The sequence below is a fragment of the Neopsephotus bourkii genome, unplaced genomic scaffold, assembly GCF_033783945.1.
Source record: "Neopsephotus bourkii isolate Nb327-2 ecotype Australia unplaced genomic scaffold, CSIRO-AGI_Nbou_v1 NB_1846, whole genome shotgun sequence".
Classification (NCBI taxonomy): Eukaryota; Metazoa; Chordata; class Aves; order Psittaciformes; family Psittacidae; genus Neopsephotus; species Neopsephotus bourkii.
The window spans coordinates 537,150-548,958 of record NW_026902319.1 but is presented as its reverse complement, the minus strand read 5'-3'; the positions used below and the strand labels follow the sequence as shown (position 1 = coordinate 548,958).

General features: G+C 43.1%; 1 protein-coding gene across 5 annotated transcripts in view; it reads left to right on the top strand.

The window, feature by feature from the left end:
- The first annotated feature begins 3,809 nt into the window (after window positions 1–3,809).
- JAKMIP2 (janus kinase and microtubule interacting protein 2) overlaps window positions 3,810–11,809 on the top strand; it is a 44,068-nt gene continuing 36,068 nt past the window's right edge. For 4 of the 5 annotated variants that reach the window (XM_061344009.1, XM_061344007.1, XM_061344011.1 and 1 more), the window contains exon 1: window positions 3,810–3,977. The gene's annotated coding sequence lies outside the window, so the exon portion shown is untranslated. Of the gene's footprint in view, window positions 3,978–8,621; window positions 8,762–11,809 lie in introns of those variants that run through there. The other variant, XM_061344008.1, reaches the window with a different exon arrangement.

The window sequence follows — 11,809 nt, the reverse complement described above, 5'->3', positions numbered from 1 at the left end:
TTTGGGATATCAGTTTAATGTGTGACTTCAGAGGACTTCAGCCAAATATCTCGGTGCTATTCAGTTACAACTTGTAAGCTTGATACAACCTGGAGGTCTTCTAAAAAGTACCTGAGGCTTGTATACATTTTGGGTTATGAATAGCCACCTATGAATATATTGATATGCTATTAATAATCTGCAGTTACAGATAATCTGCAGGTATTCGTGCTACACAAGCTCCAGTTCCCCCAAGGCTATCCAGTAGTGGAGTCTCCCACTGAGTTTTATAATTGTCTGAAGATTTCCATGGGGGGAAATAGTCCATGTCTCAGTTGAATGTTTTGTAATGGAGATTGTCCAAACTGTGGTGCTTATAAAGGTCCTATGTTAAATACAGAGGTCAGTGTGGGAGGCTGCCAGTAGGGATTAACTGTGTTCACCATCTCTGAACTGTGGAATGACACTAATCTGGTATAATGTGCTTTGCCTGCTAGGTTTCAAAGGTAGGACGAGTAAAACTTGGTTTCCCATGATGTGGAGGATACTTATTCCAGATACACGTAATTTAAATACCTGTAAAAGATGCAGTAGGGTTGTCAAAGTTGTGTTATGAGGACTGTGAGGTTACCATTTTGTGTCCCTTACCTCTAGCTTAGAAAATGGCACTTGGTGCCAAGTTCAAAGATGTGTGTGATGGGCATCTCTGCTATGGAAGCTCTGGAAGTGTGACAGTCCCTGCTGGTGATGCCATCCATTACACAAGGTGGGAGTGATTTTTTTAAGAACAAGGAGCAAACTGCACATAAGTAGAGGTTACCTACTGTCCTGAAACTGAGGATGTAATGGGACCTCATTTTTTTTTATATTGCCTGTTAGTATACTTAAAACTACAAGCCAGTCTATTACCTTTTTAGTATCCCATCATATATAAATATCACATTTTGCTACAAACATCAGCGACCTTAAAGCTCAGTAATGGTGATGATGATCAATTATGCCACACAAACAGCAAGTTCTTATAATGTAAATTAAAAAATTCATGCAGCAAAATAAATCTGCTAGTTTTGTCTTTCTCTTCTGCTAAAACAAAAAAGCTTTCTATGTAGGATAAATAATCATTACATTATATTTAGGATAAATAATCATTAGAATGCTATGAAAGAATTCTAAATACTTGAGGCATTGAAGAAAAACTCTCAAACTCTTTATGCTTTCTAGGAACAACCAGTCTTACAGAGAACTTAACACTTTAAAAGAGATGCTGTTTTTTACATCAGTCACATTTAGCAGTTAAAATTGTGCATCATGAGATTAAATTTTGGAAACAAATTGATTTCTAGACAGATATGTGTCCTCCAGTACTGCCTTCCTTCTGTCCTGGTTCTGTCTGGGTTTATCCTACTTCAGTCGTAGTTCATTGCTAATCTCTCCTAGAGTCTTTCTGTATTTGTACTTGAAAGGACATCACTGAAGTCAACAATGCTACTAATAGGTCCAACTGCTTCTCTTGAAGCCATCATCCTTTGGAGATCACCCTGTAAAATAAACCAAAAAGACCCCTTTGGTTACATTTTTGGAATACTTTTCCAAAGCTTTAATTGCTATTAGTGCAACTGCTTATTCCAAGATTGGTATAGTCTTTCTTTCAGTATTTCTACCTGGTAAGAGGCAGGATGTTCTGCTTCCAGAACTACAACTGGCCCTTGCTGTTTCCTGGGCTATTTATGAGGGGTTTCACTGACATCTTGATGTGTTACATGATTTTCTACATTCCTTTCTTTGCAGTTTAGGAGCTTGCCAAATCTTCTACTGTCCTGAAGTTGTGGCCTAGATGGATTGCCATCTCTGATGTTTATTAGTGTATTTAGCCACTGATCCATGAATATTTTTTGCTACCATTTGCTGTCAGTCCACCATTGCTAAAGTGTTCTTGTTTCTCAGCCAGCAGTTATTACCTTGTGAGGAGACATCCTGTAATAAAGGAACAGAACAGAGAGTGAGCTTGGTATAGGCAGGAGGTGGGGCAAGATCTTTCAGCTGTCAGAACTTCTGAATGTTAGGTTGACAGTTCCTCTGTTCTCTTCTGCTTGAGCACTGTAGTAACCAAAGCCAGTCTTTTTCCTACATAGGGTTAGTAAAGGATTCTTGGTTGTAAGCAAGTATCCCTTTTCTACTTCTGTCTTTCTTATTGTAGATGTGGACCTGTTCCAGTGCCATGAACATGAATTTGTCCATATTCTGGTTTATCTTTGCTCAGCACTTCACTCTGTATCCTCCAAATGTTGTTTCAGTGGGGCTGAGGTACCTGCAACAGAAATACATTGTGGAAAAAGCTGTTTCTCCCCTGTACACTCAGGCTGCAGAGTTAAACTAGTTTTCTTGAGAAAGTAAACTCTCTGTGCCTGCAGTCCCAGAGCACATGTGCCACGTTATATGTCTTAGTGCTCTTCAGACTTGTTTTTTCCCTTTTCGGTATATTTCAGACCTTCCATTTCTGGTGTGCAGAGCTATGCAATCAGTAACCAGAACATGAAAAATAAAACATTTAGGTTAGATGTATACAGATTACAGCAGTTGTTAAAAACCAGAACTTTGTTTTACTTGGGCGTTGAAGCTTTTTTCAGTCGCTCAATGTGTTAACCGCCCATGGTGTGTTTGTCATGAAAACACCGTAGAGGATCCCTTGTACTATGTTACAGATCCTGCCCAACAAAAAATCAACCAAACTGTATGTCTTGCATCACCCTGAGAAAAACTGAATGCCTCCACTGTGCAGGGGACATCCTGGTCAGGCATACAGTGCCAGACTTGTTAGTCTGAGACCTCTGCTTCCAGTGCTAGGTTTCCTCCTTTTCTGAGAGACTTCACGGTAAAGGTTTGAAACACTGGCACTTAACGTGAGGGCCAACCACTAGATCCTGAGGGGGGGCTCTGGTGGAATTTGGTGGTCAGGATGGATGACTCAAAATTCAGCCTTTGATGCTAGTTTTGTTCTGATTTTGTCACTCATGAGGGAAATACAGGATGGAATGGAGATAATGTACAACTCCAATACTAAACTATCTTTTAGTTTCTATAAATGTTGGGGTTGGGGTGTTGTCCCCTCCCTTCCGTCCCTTTTTGTTTTCCTGCATGTTGCTGTGGTTAGAAAAAAAACAAGATCCAAACCCGCGTTTGTTACCAGTTTGCAGAAAACCGAACACCTTATGAGCTCTAACAGCAATCCTTATCTCAGTGAAGTGCCAGAAGGGTCACGGTTGCAATTCTTGACGTGTTTATTGTCAGCCTACCGCCCTCTTCCAGAGATGTCGCTGCAGTCGTTAGGGGATGGGGATGAGAGAGCTTACGAGGAACGTGAAGAGCAGGATGCTGTGGCTATTGCTCGCCTGACACCTCGCCGGCAGAAGTGCGATTGCCCTTGCAGGTCACTGAGGGGTATAAACAGCTCCGATTCACTCGGTCCGGCCTAGAGCTTGATCCTCAGGACGCCCTTGCACTGAGGGTCACGGTCCCAGGGGGCACAGGTCGCCCCCCGCCTTGCCGACGGCCCGTTCTCTGGGAGCCGCTGTGTCCGCCTGCAGTGCCTTCCCCCGCGGCCTGCGCAGGTGCTCGAGGCAGGGAGCGCTCCGGAGCCGCGCCCGGCCCCCTTTAGCACCCCCCGGAGCCCTCACACGGCCCCTCTGCCGCACGGGCACTGCGGCCGCAGCGAGCCCCGCTGGTCCTGCAGCTCCTCTCGCCGCCTCCATCCGCCGCGGCGTTGCCATGGCGGCCGGGAGCGCGGCGCTGCGGCGGCGGGGCGGGGCCTGCCGCAGACCCCGGCCCGGCAGCGCAGGCCTCAGCCGCGGGGAGGCGGCGGGGCGGGCGCCCGCCGTCAGCGTCGGCGCGCAGGACGCCGGCGGAGCCGGTGCTGGGCGCTGGAGCCTCTGCGGCGGCGGGAAGATGGATGCGCTGCGCTCGTCCCTCGCCGCTCGGCATCCTCTCCTGGCCGCGGCACGGTGAGCGGCGGCAGCCGGGAGGGTCGCGCGGTCCCTGCGGTCGGCGGAACAATGACTTCGGCCTGCTGCGGGGGACCGGGGATGGGGCTCGGGCGGTGACGGGGGGGCTTGGGGTCGGTGGGGGAGAGGGAGGGTGCAGGTGAGGTGGAGATGGATGTGATGGAGGGGAGGATGATGGAGACAAGCTGGAGCCGGTGATGGGGGGATGATGGTGGGGATGGAGAGGTGTGGCAGACAGCCTGCGTGCCTCAGCCTCCCTCCGGTCACGCACCATTGTGCCCGGTTGGCCATTGTCTTGCCTCCCCGTGCGGGGGGCAGGTGCGTTGTCCGGTACGAGGGAGAGTTTCCAGAGCCAAACGTGCCGTGAGCAGTGCCCGCAGCAGGGCAGGTCGGGCTGGGCCCGGTGCGGTGGCGGGGGGAGGGGGGGGAGGGAGCAGAACCGCTCCAGGGGCGTGCCCCCGGTTTATTTTTACCCGCGGTGCGTCTCTGCCCGTCCCTTTATGCGCGCAGCCTCGGGCAGTGGTCCCTGCCGAGCACGTACTTATGGAAATGCGCTGCGTGCCGGGCCGCTGAGGCTGTGGCTGTGTGTGTGTGTGTGCAGACATCCCCTCTTGCAAATGCAGACCCGCAAGATGCATCTCTTTGTACGTGCAGCACATGCCTCTTCTCACAGCCATTAACTGCTGAGACGCCGCTCAGGCAGCTGTGCAATTCGAATTTCTGGATCGCTGTCCCTCAGTTTCATTATGGCCACTAAGGGCAGATCTTGATCCTGTCTTTGAGCTGTCGTACGGCACTGAATGCTCATTTGTCTTCTGTGTCTAGTTTTTGCTGTGAATGCAAATATATAAAAAATGCTGAGTATACCTTGTAGGGTAGAAACATAGAGAAGTATGTATTTTAAAAGCTTCACTTGGATTATTGTAAGGAAAAAATGCACAAGATGCATTTTTAAAAAATAAAACATTTTCATTCTAATACTGCCCTATGCATACTGTAAGGTGACACACTGGAGCCCCATTCCCAGTGCCTCTGATTTGCTGGGTCAGGTTCTGCACTGGTGTGAATACCATGCCTGGTCTGGCAGCCTGGGTGGCCTATCAGGAGAAGGGTTTGTCCCTTTTCAGGCAATAATGTTAGGCTTACTGCTTCTATTCTGACTCAGGTTTTGTTTCTATTGATCTGGCCTGCTGCTCTACATATGAATTTCAAATCTAGGCCTACTGTGCTGTAAAAGCTAGCTTTGCTGTCACCTGACCAGGTTCAGATTGGTGCTTGAGTGAGGTGAATATCTACTGATTCTATTAGGTTCTCTGGGAATAGTTATGATATTAGTGCAGTCTGAGGGTGGCTAGCTGGTAATTGTTGAAGAGGGCATAAGGCATAAGTGCTTTAGAAGTAGTTCCATAGCAAACAAAAGATACCATGGGCACCTCAATACAAGAAGGACATCACAGTGTGTCCAGAGGAGGATAACTGAGATGGTTGAAGGTCTTCAAGGCAAGACTTGGGAGGGATGGCTAAGGTTGCTTGGTTTCTTCAGCCTGGAGAAGACTAAGGGTAACCCCATCACAGTCTACACCTTCTAAAGGCGGGGCAGCGGAGGGAGAGGTGCTGATCTCCTCTCCCTGGTGACCAGCAACAGGACACAAGGGAATGGAATGAAGCTGTGTCAGGGGAAGTTCAGGTTGCACATTAAGAAAAGGTTCTTCAGTGAGAAAGCTGACAGTCCCTGGAACAGGCTCCACAGGGAAGTGGTCATGGCACCAAGCCTGTCAGAGTTCAGGAGCAACCTGGATGATGCCCTTAGTCATACAGCTTACTGTTAGGTAGTCCTGCAAGTAGTAGGGAGTTGGACTTGATGATCCTTATGGGTCCCTTCCAACTTGAGATAGTTCTGTGATTCTAATTAAGTTAATGGGGTTGCAGCCAGCTCTACCCTAGTTTCCAGTGTGAGCAAAATCCCAAGGAAGAGCCTCAGGGAGGAAAGTCTGTGAAGTTTCTGTTGCAATTTCCATAGGAGAAGGTGGCTGCCGAGAGCTGTTGCTGTGATTGCCCCTTTGGCCTTGTCCTTGTCTCAGAACTGTGGCCATGTGGTGAACTGCTGGGATTCTCTGGCTGTCAGCAGAGCTCTTAGCTGGAAGGACCAGGCTGCCAGTGGCAGATGTTGCAACCTTTGTGACCTGCGGATCTTGGACTGACTGTTCTGCTGGTGCTTTAAGGTAGAGAAATACAGCCCTTTTTTTGGAGATGAACTGGAGCAGGGTATTTCCAGAGTCCACCCCAAGCTTAATTTCAGGCTCTGTGGTACCATAAATGCTAATGCACTGCCTCAGCCTCCCTTATAATAACCTTGTCCCTGTCACCTATCAGTGCTTCTGATAATTCCTCTACTTCCAGAGGCTGTTCCCAGCTAAATAATCTTCTGAATAAGAACCTCTGTATCCTACTTATTAGGAATTGAACATAAGGTACGGCTAAAATATGGTTGTGTGTCAAGGAGGTGATTGGCTGTTGTAATGTGTAAATGTATGCAGGGTTCTGACAACTATTTTATTATCAAGACCTTAATGTAGCTGGAAAGATGCTGCATGATTTCGCTGTCATTATGAAGGATAAATGACCTCAAGGTATTCAAGTCAAGAAAATGCTGTGAAACATAACTGTCAAAATTATGCCCAGAATAATTTTAAATTTGGATTTATATTCATCCATTTAACAGGCAGTTGATGTTGTGTTTTATAATTTACAAAAATAGTCCTCCAACTGAAAGAAAAGGCATGGTGATAGAGTCTATCTATCACCAGGCTGGTATAACTCGGGTGTACCTCAAGCAGTTGAAATCCGAGTAGTTTGTTAATTCTAACTTCTTTTTATCTCTTCTTTTTAACCAAATTTTGGGAGACTGATGAGTCTTATAACTTGGCTTTCACTACTGAGTTATGGTCGTTTTTCATTGTGTTTAATATTTGAGCTTTCTGTTTGCTTTGTGTATTTGTGAGGCAGTGAAATAGTCCTTAGCAGATACCTGAATTTTGGATCACTTTCTAGAGTCAGTCATTCTTTGTATCTTTTGAGTTTCACCAGATTTCTCTTTAATCTTTGTGCATGGCAATGTAATATCTGGATTACAAGACTGCAGATCAAATGTTTTTGTTTTAAAAAACAATTATTTTACTCAAGTTACAAGGGCATGTTTGCATTATGTGTTTCTAAATCAATAGCTTGCTCTAATTCCCAGCAGGTAACCTCTTCAGAGCTCCTGTATAAACCTGTATCACTTGAAGATCTGGTCTTTGCCAGATTATAAGAAATTTATCCTCCCATCCTCAGAGGTGTACTCTCTTTATAGTAATCATCTACATCTGTGCAAAGCATCTGTGCAATTCTCTGTGTCATCAGCTCTCAATATCATGAACCCAAGAGGGTAGAAAAATTTTAATTTAAGTAGTACTTCTGGTTTTTGTCTTTAAGGCCTATTTGAATTTCTCCTTTGAAATACAAGGATGAGAAATCTTTGTGCCAGGAGATGGAGCACTAAATAGAAAATTAAGCAGCATGTTGGAAAGGTCATGAAAAAGCTCTATGGTCTAGCCACACTGAACGCTGTCAAGTTAAATGTGCACAAATACAGCTTCTTTGTAAATGAAAGAAAACCATTCTGGATTGCAGTGTGCAATTTGATTCTAAAACATCTGATGAACTTTAAAGGAAAAATAATGATGTGAGCACTTTCAGGAATGCAGGCTTTCCATTCATCTCACTAAAATCTGTGATGCCGTAGGATTTGCTTGCCATGCATTTGGATCACTGGGGGGTGGCTGAGAAACTGTCACACATGCTGGAAACTTTAGGGCCTGTGTTTTATTTGAAAGACAACATTTGGGGATCACAGCAAGTTCATGATGTTCAGCAGTCTGAATCAGTGGCTATCAGGAGAGAAGCAAAGTGAACCGGTGTGTGTGACTGTCCACATAGCATGGTTAAATAAGAAAGAGACAAATGAGCACAGCAAACATTTTAGTGCACAGCTGCATAATTAAGAGTTTATTAAACACCAACAAACAAGGAGTACAAATGAAGACTGGAGGGACCACGATTCCATTTCTAACCTTGAATGAAATGTAACTGTGGTGAATAGTAAAGCAAACTGATGTACCTGAGAAAGAAAATTGTTTAGATAGCACAGCTGCTATGGTATGCCAAGTTCTTTGATCTTTTAAGTTAATGATAATGCAAAGTATAACATTATCTCAGATTATTTTATCAAAAATAACAAAACTTATTGTTTGAATTAATTGAGAACAGCTGATGCCAAAGGCGTGTTGTCTGCCATTGTCACTATGCATTCCTCCCATCTCAAGTAAGGAGGAGGCAACATCTCTTCAGTTACCATTTAACCTATACTCCATTTGTCAAGCTATTTGTTGAGTTTTGTTAAAATTGTTTATTGTAATGTTCTTTTAAGTGTTTAGGGGAAAGACTCTGTTAAACCTTGCATCGCATGGACTGTAAACAAAAGGTCTAAGTAACATGGAAATTAAAACTGAGAAGAAGAAACAACAGATCTTGAAAACTGAACTGAGGTCCCAGGTGGTTTAGGGTAATCAATAATGAGCAAGCAAATAAAGTTGTAAGAAACTGTGGAGGCAGAGCTTCTGGCTTGTTTGATTTTGTACCTGTGCACTGGTTTGCAAAAATTCACTAAGTTGGGTTTTTTAAATGGATGCAGAATATTTATGTCTATGGTGTATGCAAAATTGTTGGAACTTTTAATGCTACAGGTAATAGAAATTGAAATTACTACTGTTCTGTTTTGCGTGTATTTGGGGTAGGCTTGATTTACAAATATTTTAGTGATTAATTTTAAAAAGATTTAAGATTGTATTAATATGTAATATACACTTACATTTCCGTGAACATGAATGTTACTTTTGTTCTTGAGGTTCTGTAATTTGTAGATAAGTCCTTGGGCTTTTTTTATGCTGTATTTATTTGTACTTAGTATTCACAGTTCTGCAAGCTTCTCTAATCTGCCTCTGTGCAGTGGTGAGGAACAAAATGAGATGCAGTCATTTTTGGAGAATCAGCGAGGAGAATTTGCTTTAATCCAGTACCACTCTTAGTAATATCCCCTTCTCATCTCTGATGGGAAATTATAATCAATCTCAGATGAACAGAGAGTATATGGGGACTGTTGCACTTGATGAACATTGAGTAATTTATGGCTGAAAGAACAATTGTGCTGGTTACTATTTGATAGAAAAAGGTTGCACTAATTAATTTGGAAGTGCTTTTTAAGAGTGAAACTATAAGTTTAGAGTGTGTCCAGTAAGTGTTCCAGAGACACAGCTGATTGCTAATTAACATCTGTGCATATTCAGTGGTAAGTATTACTGACCTAGTGGTATCCAGCCCACGTTTGCCAGGTTCTGTGTTGACAGATCCTTTTTGAATTGTGTCACGTATTTCTTTGTGGGTCACAGCATGACCTACATGTTGCCGTTTTCTTGAGATGTGCAGTCAGTATTAGTGATCTGTGTGGTAGCCTGTGTGAGGTGAGCTCAATGAAGATGTAAGCATTGTCCTGGGAAATTGATTTGAAATTACATACTATATCTGAAAGCCTGTGAAAGTCTATCTGAAATTACCATAAAATATTTTTCTGGTTTCAGATGCAGCCTTAATGGCAATCTGTGTGTTCAAGGCACTATCCTGGGTGTCTTAGAAGTGAAACCTTTTAATTTTTTGGAGTTTTGTCATGTCATGTATGAACCAGCATCTCAGCTGGGTTTAATGGGTGGTGTTTCATGCTTACACTTTTTCTGTCTGAGAATCCAATCCATCACCTGCTGACGTGGGAGGAGAATTCTGCTCTCCTGATCAATACTAGCTGATGCTTCAGTTTTTAAACCAGCACAGTTCAGCTGAAAATCATCCTGTGAATGTCAGGGCTAGTTTTTAAGTAGTAAACTGTAAGGATAAATTCTACATTTAACATGAGTTTCACTTTATGCTTGATTGTTTATTTGTTCTTCCCATGATGGGTGGAGCTGTTTAAGTCAGCATGTGTGGTGTTACATAGTATGTTTTCATTGTATTTGTTTTGTTGAGAGGACAGGGAATGACAGTTGTCACTCAGCTGATCAATGTCATTGATGGAAAAGAAGATTTCTAATGTTATCTGATGTCCGGTTTCAGCTGAAAAGCTGATGTGAAGACACAAACTGTAATTCATGGTGGCTTAGTTTTTGTTGAACTACCCTGGTAATGGCAACACTGAGATTCTTTTCCCAGAAAATAGAAGGAAAGGGCAAGAGGAATACAGGACAAGGGAAATCACAGCAATATGTACATGAGGTTCTGCAAGGCATTGACAGTGGGATAAGAAAATACATGTTTTTAAGTTATATTGAGCTGCAAGCTAAGAAACTTGCGTAGCTTGCAAGAAGGTGGTGATCTGGTTGGAAGCCATCCAGAAAAGTAAGCTATTCCTTGTAGAGATCTGCATTGTTAGAAGTGAACATGGGAGGCCAGGAAGCAGATTTTTCTTACTCTGGCATCAGTATCTACCTTCATTGGCTATAGCAGGAGCTGAGCTAAAAATGGCAGAAACTGTCAGAAGTTAACCCTCTTACTTTAAATAGAGAAATTACTTAAATATCTGTCAATCTTTAGTATTAAACATAAAATACCCTTCTCTGATACCGTAAGACAATAGAGGGAAAGAAAAGGAAAGGTTTCCAGCAGAAAGGTCAAGGAGTGAGCTTTCCCTCTCTGCTTGTTTTCTTGTTTATATGCATTGCAATTAAAGATGGTTCTGCTGGCTTGCTGAAATCAAAATCAAAGAGAACCTGATAATATAAACTCTGGGAACTGCAATGTTTCTCTTTTATGCTGTCTGTGTTGTCTCTGGCAATGGTTGAGTGTGACCATACTTGCATAAAATGCACTTACAAAAACATGTTTTTAGTAAACCAAGAATTGGCCTTGAATAATGCTCGAAGTACAAAACTACTGAAATGTTGTCTTAGACTCCCAGTTTGCAATGAGCTGAGCAGGTTGACAGAGTTCATCCTTTTCCTGACAGTCCTGCCATTCTTAAATCGTGTGTCTAATCTGTGTCCATGTACATCTCGTGCTGAAAAATAGCCATTCTGGAAAATTTCCATTTCCTTTCAGGATAGGGCAGGATTTTGTGTTTTCACGGGTAGTATTCTTGCGGGTGTGCATCACATTATGGCAACTTCTAGGGAAATAACTGTATGAAAAAGGAACAGATGGTATTTTAGCCACGGAATACTAAAATATTGGTTTAACAAATCTCCTCAGCTTTGATGTGGGTAACAATAATGCTTCTGTCCCCTTTTAATGGTTTCCATGGAACCACCAGTAACTTGGATAGGGTTTTTTGGTTCATGTTTGAGAGCAAGGCCAACAGTAATTTTAGCATGAGTGGCCTGGAATCACCATATTCATCCTGTATTCCTTGTGCAGAGCCCTCAATCCAAGGGATATTGTGGATTCAGTTCTGAAGGTATTTTAGTATTCCAAAAAAGTTTTGTGGTATTGATTAAAAATCTAACCTCAGTGCTATGACTTTTGTGCAGTCAAAATCAGGGGGTGCTTAGGTTTTGTTCTGGAAGCTGTTTATCACCATTTGGTGGAATAAAACACGTGTGAACTGCTTGCATGTGAAATTTGCTGTGTTCTGACTGCACGAAGAAATACAGAACAGAATTGTAGAAATGCTGCAAATATTTGCAGCAAGTCTGAGCTGAGATTTTGGGTTCATCTTGGTGCTGAATTATGATGTTGTACCAAATATAAAT